Source organism: Hypanus sabinus, chromosome 5, assembly GCF_030144855.1.
Source record: "Hypanus sabinus isolate sHypSab1 chromosome 5, sHypSab1.hap1, whole genome shotgun sequence".
Classification (NCBI taxonomy): domain Eukaryota; kingdom Metazoa; phylum Chordata; class Chondrichthyes; order Myliobatiformes; family Dasyatidae; genus Hypanus; species Hypanus sabinus.
The window spans coordinates 59,282,040-59,289,400 of record NC_082710.1 but is presented as its reverse complement, the minus strand read 5'-3'; the positions used below and the strand labels follow the sequence as shown (position 1 = coordinate 59,289,400).

The 7,361-nt window shown below is 45.4% G+C and overlaps 1 pseudogene; it reads left to right on the top strand.

Moving 5' to 3' along the window:
* Nucleotides 1-823: 823 nt before the first annotated feature.
* On the top strand, nucleotides 824-1,756 carry LOC132394758 (uncharacterized; annotated as a pseudogene).
* The last annotated feature ends 5,605 nt before the right edge of the window (nucleotides 1,757-7,361 follow it).

The window sequence follows — 7,361 nt, the reverse complement described above, 5'->3', positions numbered from 1 at the left end:
GGGCTTCCCAGCAGGTTCTTGAAGTGGGTAAACCATGTCTGGACACAGTCCTCTGCTGTGTTACCATTTATTTGACTTGATGGGGACTTTTTCCATCCACTGATCTCATTGACTAGGCACCATGCTTCTCCATGCTGCTTGTCTTCATTAGCAGCCTCTACCCCTCTAATCCTCTCAGCTAGTTCCTCTTCCTTCAGTCGGTCGCAGGTGGCAAAGAGATTCTTCTTTGCTGTCTTGAACTTGTCTCTTAGATCTACTGTTTTGCTCCTTCTAAGTTTGGCATGACAAGCATTGACCACACTTCTTGCTGCGACAACATCAGGATGTTTTGCGATCTGGCTCTTTTTGATTCACTTCACGGTAGACAGACCCTTTGTTGCATCTCTGTGTGTATCTATGGGCCATTGATGGCGGTCAGTGGCAGTCTCTTCCTCCTCCCTCTCCAGTGGGCAGAAGCGATTTCTCATTTCCACAGTGTCCTGGGCTTGAAGAATAGGTTGTGAGGAGAATGCCTTCCAGTCTGTCTTCTCCTTGGGACCTCCTTGGACTTGCACTGGCACTACATTTTCATGTCAGGTCAAGGCCTTGCCTTGCTACTGGTACCACGTAGCCTAGTACTACCTGCCTCGGGTCAGGTTGTCAGCAACTCAGCCGGCACACCCCCTGGTGCAGTTCGGTTAACCCGGGAGGAGGGTGTGTAGGCACCTAGCAGGACTAAAAACAAAACCCGTCAAAGGACGGATGAACTCTATGTGAGCCATCTACTGTCTGTGTGAGGAGTGCCGCGCCACACAGACTTTCGTTTCTCACCTTGTAAGACATTATGATGACAGACAACCCAGCAAACCCTATACTTCCAGGGCCAGGAGTGCTCAGGAACTCTGCGGAGCGCCCAGTCCCTGGCCTGGATGGGCAGTATGAAGACACAACCTCAAACCCCACAAGGAGGGTTGAGTTCAACAAGGGGGACGAGCACACTGCGCCTCTTTTGCACTGTAAGGTAAAAACAGTCATCTCAACCTTCAACGCAAATACCATCGGCCTCTTGCCTCGGTGCACAGAGTTGGCATTACAGTCAAGCAGATTTGCGGTCTCCATCCTGGGGATCCAAGAACACCATCATGTACACCCAGACAAAGAGATAAGGTTCACAGAGATAGAGGGGATGCACCTCATCACTCATCCACATGGAGAGAGCTGATGACGATGTCAGCCAAGGCAGAGTAGGGCTGATGTTGAACTGCAAGGTGAAGAAGGCACTGAGGGGCATAGTCTCAGTCAGTGACAGAATCCTTACTGCAGAATTCAACGGAAACCCAGCGACCTCCATCATCATCTGTTACTCCCCACACAACTGCAGCGAGGACAACGAGATGGAGACCTTCGACAGTAAACTTCACCAAACTGTCACTTCAATACCAGCACATAACTTCCTGGATGTGCTCACCAATTTAATGCCTAGGTTGGACTGGAAGATGCTTCATACTCACACCATGACTTTACCAACAGAAATGGACAATACCTAGCTGATTTCATCCAGGAACACAGTCTCATTGCCACAAACACACAATTCAAGAAGCAAAGTGGTAAGCTGTGGACATACGAAAACAGAGCCTCCCTCAACAGGAAACATCTCGACTACATCCTTGTAAGAAGAAAATGGAGTAATTGTGTGATCAACACAGAAGCCCACAACACCTTCAACTCAGTCAGTTCTGACCACAGAGTAGTGTCAATGCAAGTGAGGCTGGTGTGATGGGGGTCCTTAATATTGGATATCACCTTTATGAGGCATCACTCCTTGAAGATTATTATTGTTATTGTTATTATTATTATTATTATTATTATTATTATTATTATTATTATGCATCGCAGAATTGTAGGCCCTTCTGGCCATTTGAGCCACACCACCCAGCAATCCCCCAACTTAATGCTAGCCTAATCACGGGACAATTTACAATGACCTACCAACCGACATATCTTTAGACTTTGGGAGGGTACCCACGCAATCACAAGGAGAAAGTACAAACTCCTTAAAGGCAACGGTGAGAATTGAACCCTGGTTGCCTGTACTATGAAGTGTTGTGCTAACCGCTACATTACTGTGTTGACTCAGGCCCTGCCATATTTCCTGGATACTACGCACCAAATCAAAAGGATTGGGTTCCTAACTAATTGCGTTGAGAGTGGGCAGCGGAGTGAGAGGGAGCAGAGTGGGACAGCTTTGGCTCAACAGGCTTCGGTGTGAACAGGCAGAGGCGAGAGTAGGTTCCAATCAGTTTTGTTTTGTTCGGTTAGAGTAAAGAAAATGCCAGGCAGGAGGTTGGAATGCTCCTCATGCAGGATGTGGGAAGTCAGGGAGACCAGAGGTCTCCCTGACATCGACACCTGAAAGAAGTGCATCCAGCTGCGGCTCCTAACAAACCGCGTTCAGGAACTGGAGCAGGAGCTGGATGACCTCCGGATCATTCAGGAGAATGAGGAGTTTATAGATAGTAGTTTTAGGGAGGTAGTTACGCCAAAGGAGCAGCGCACAGGTAATTGGGTTACCGTCAGGCAAGGGAAGGGGAAAGGGCAGGCAGAGCAGGGTTCCCCTGTGGCCATTCACCTCAACAAGTATACCGATTGGGTTACTGTTGGGGGGGGGGGGGATGACTTACCTGGGACAAGCTGCGGCAGCCAGATCTCTGGCACTGAGTCTGGTTCTGCAGTGCAGAAGGGAGGGTGGAAGAAGAGGAGAGCGGTAGTGATTGGGGACTCAATAGTTAGGGGTACAGACAGAAGGCTCTGTGATCGTGACAGAGACTCCCAGATGGTTTGTTGCCTCCCGGGTGCAAGGGTCAAGGATGTCTCTGATCGTGTGCACAGTATTCTGAAGTGGGAGGGTGAGTAGCCAGATGTCATGGTACACATCGGTACCAATGATGTAGGAAGGAAGAGTGAGGAAGTCCTGAAGAGTGAGTATAGAGAGCTTGGTAGGAAGTTAAAAAACAGGACGTTGAGGGCGGTAATCTCAGGATTGCTACCTGTGCCACGTGCCAGTGAGGGTAAGTGTAGGATGCTCTGGAGGATGAACACGTCGCTGAGGAACTGGTGTAAGGGGGAAAGATTTCAGATTTCAGGATCATTGGGACCTCTTCTGGGACAGATGGAACCTGTACAAAAGAGATGGGTTACACCTGAACTACAGGGGGACCCAGGGAGGTTTGTTAGTGCTATTTGGGAGGGTTTAAACTAGATTTGCAGGGGGGTGAGAACCAAAGTGACAGAGCAGATAGTGGAGCAGAGATGAAAATAAATTATGCTAAAAGTTCATGCAAAGTCACAAATAGAAGGTTTGTGTGTGGTGGTAATAATCTTCTGAGGTGCGTCTATTTCAATGCAAGGAGTTTCGTGGGGAAGGCAGACAAACTGAGGGCGTGGATTAACACATGGAATTATGAAATTATAGCCTTTAGTGAAACTTGTCTAGAGGAGGGGCTGGGCTGGCAGGTTAATGTTCCAGGTTTCTGATGTTTCAGACGTGATAGAGGCAGAGGAATGAAGGGTGGGGGGTGGGGTGGCATTGCTAGTCAGGGAAAGTGTTACAGCAGTGCTCAGACAGGAAAGATTAGAGGGCTTGTCTACCGAGGCCATATGGATGCAGCTGAGAAACAGGAAAGTTATAACCACATTAATGGGGTTGTATTATAGACCACCCAATAGTCAGAGAGAATTGGAGGAGCAAATCTGCAGAGAGATAGCAGACAACTGCAGGACACATAAAGTTGTGATAGTAGGGGATTTTAATTTTCCACATATTGATTGGTACTCCCATATTATATCTAGACAGGTTAGAGTTTGTAAAATGTTTCCAGGAAAGTTTACTAAATCAATATATAGATGTACCAACTAGAGTGGATGCAATATTAGATCTCCTATTAGGAAATGAATTAGGACAGGTGACGGAAGTATGTGTAGAGGAACACTTTGGTTCCAGTGATCATAACACCATTAGTTTCAACTTGATCGTGGATAAAGATAGATCTGGTCCTTGGGTTGAGGTTCTAAACTGGAAAAGGGCCAAATTTGAAGAAGTGAGAAAGGGTCTAAAAAGCCTGGATTGGGATAGGTTGTTCTCTGCCAAGGATGTAATTGGTAAGTGGGTGGCCTTCAAAAGAGAAATTTTGAGATTGCAGAGTTTGTATGTTGATATCAGGATTAAAGACAAAGTGAATAAGAATAAGGAACCTTGGTTCTTGAGGGATATTGGAGCTCTGACAAAGAAGAAGAGAGAGGTGTATAACATGTACAGGCAACAGGGAGCAAATATGGTGCTTGAGGAATATAAACAGTGCAAAAAAATACTTAAGAAAGAAATCAGGAGGGCTAAAAGAAGACATGAGGTTGCTTTGGCAGTCAGGGTGAAGAATAATCTTAAGAACTTCTACAGGTATATTAAGAGCAAAAGGATAGTAAGGGATAAAATTGATCCTCTTGAAGATCAGAGTGGTTGGCTATGTATGGAACCAAAAGAAAGGGGGGAGCTTTTAAATGGGTTTTTGCATCTGTATTTACTAAGGAAACTGGCATGGAGTCTATGGAAATAAGGCAAACAAGTAGTGAGGTAATGGAACCTATACAAATTGAAGAGGAGGAGTTGCTTGCTGTCTTAAGGCAAATTAGAGTAGATAAATCCCAGGACTTGACAAGATATTCTCTCAGACCATGACAGAGACTGGTGTTGAAATTGCAGGGGCCCTGGCAGATATATTTGAAATGTCCGTACCTATGGGTGAGGTGCCGGAGGATTGGAGGATAGCTCATGTTATTCCGTTGTTTAAAAAAGGCTCTTAAAGTAAGCCAGGAAATTATAGGCCGGTAAGTTTGACGTCAGTAGCAGGTAAATTATTGGAAGGAGTGCTAAGAGATAGGAACTACAAGTATTTGGATAGACAGGGGCTTATTAGAGAGAGTCAACATGGCTTTGTGCATGGTAGATCATGATTAACCAATCTATTAGAGTTTTTTCGAGAAGGTTACTAGGAAAGTGGATGAAGGGAAGCCAGTGGATGTTGTCTACATGGACTTCAGTAAGCCCTTTGATAAGGTCCCACATGGGAGGTTAGTTAGGAAGACTCAGTCGCTAGGTATACATGGAGAGGTAGTAAATTGGATTAGACATTGGCTCAATGGGAGAAGTCAGAGAGCGGTAGTGGAGGATTGCTTCTCTGAGTGGAGGCCTGTGACTAGTGGTGTGCCACAGGGATCAGTGCTGGGTCCATTGTTATTTGTCATCTATATCAATGATCTGGATGATAATGTGGTAAATTGGATCAGCAGATTTGCTGATGATACAAAGACTGGAGGTGTAGTGGAGAGTGGGAAAGGTTTTCAAAGCTTGCAGAGGGATTTGGACCAACTGGAAAAATTGGCTGAAAATAGCAGATGGAATTTAATGCAGAGAAGTGTGAGGTATTGCACTTTGGAAGGACAAACCAAGGTAGAACATATAAGGTAAATGGTATGAGACTGAGGAGTGCAGTAGAACAGAGGGGTCTGGGAATACAGATACAAAATTCTCTAAAAGTGGCGTCACAGGTAGATAGGGTCGTAAAGAGAGCTTTTGGTATAGAAACATAGAAAATAGGTGCAGGAGTAGGCCATTTGGTCCTTCACGCCTGCACCACCATTCAGTATGATCAGGGCTGATCATCCAACTCAGAACCCTGTACCTGCTTTCTCTCCATACCCCCGATCCCTTTAGCCACAAGGGCCATATCTAACTCCCTCTTAAATATAGCCAATGAACTGGCCTCAACTGTTTCCTGTGGCAGAGAATTCGACAGTTTCACCACTCTCTGTGTGAATAAGTTTTTCCTCATCTCAGTCCTAAAAGGCTTCCCCTTTATCCTTAAACTGTGACCCTTCATTCTGGATTCCCCCAACATCGGAAACAATCTTCCTGCATCTAGCCTATCCAATCCCTTTAGAATTTTATATGTTTCAATAAGATCCTCCCTCAATCTTCTAAATTCTAGCGGGTATAAGCCCAGTTGATCCAGTCTTTCTTCATATGAAAGTCCTGCCATCCCAGGAATCAATCTGGTGAACCTTCTTTGTACTCCCTCTATGGAAAGAACATCTTTTCTCAGATTAGAGGACCAAAACTGCACACAGTACTCCAGCTGTGGTCTCACCAAGGCCTTGTACAACTGCAGTAGAACCTCCCTGCTCCTGTACTCGAATCCTCTTGCTATGAATGCCAACATACCATTTGCTTTTTTCACCGCCTGCTGTACCTGCATGCCCACCTTCAATGACTGGTGTACAATGACACCCAGGTCTCGTTGCACCGCCTCTTTTCCTAATCGGCCACCATTCAGATAATAATCTGTTTTCCTGTTCTTGCAACCAAAGTGGATAACCTCACACTTATCCACATTAAATTGCATCTGCCATGAATTTGCCCACTCACCTAACCTATCCAAGTCATCCTGCATCCTCTTAGCATCCTCCTCACAGCTAACACCGCCGCCCAGCTTTGTGTCATCCGCAAACTTGGAGATGCTGCATTTAATTCCCTAGTCTAAATCATTAATATATATTGTAAACAACTGGGGTCCCAGTGTTGAGCCTTGCGGTACTCACTGCCTGCCATTCTGAAAAGGCCCCGTTTATTCCCACTCTTTGCTTCCTGTTTGCCAACCAATTCTCTATCCACATCAATACCATACCCCAATACCGTGTGCTTTGCACACTAATCTCCTGGGTGGGACCTGGTCAAAAGCCTTTTGAAAATCCAAATATACCACATCCACTGGTTCTCCCCTATCCACTCTACTAGTTATATCCTCAAAAAATTCTATCAGATTTATCAGACATGATTTTCCTTTCACAAATCCATGCTGACTTTGTCCAATGATATAACCTCTTTCCAAATGTGCTGTTCTCCCCACCATTGATGTCAGGCTAACCGGTTTATAATTCCCCGGTTTCTCTCTCCCTCCCTCCTTTTTTAAAAAGTTGGGTTACATTAGCCACCCTCCAATCCTCAGGATCTAATCCAGAATCTAAGGAGTTTTGAAAAATTATCACTAATGCATCCACTATTTCTTGGGCTACTTCCTTAAGCACTCTGGGATGCAGACCATCTGGCCCTGGGGATTTATCTGCCTTTAATCCCTTCAATTTACCTAACACCACTTCCCTACTAACATGTATTTCCCTCAGTTCCTCCATCTCACTAAACCCTCGGTCCCCTACTATTTCCAGAAGATTATTTATGTCCTCCTTAGTGAAGACAGAACCAAAGTAGTTATTCAATTGGTCTGCTGTGTCCTTGTTCCCTATGATCAATTCACCTGTTTCTGACTGTAAGG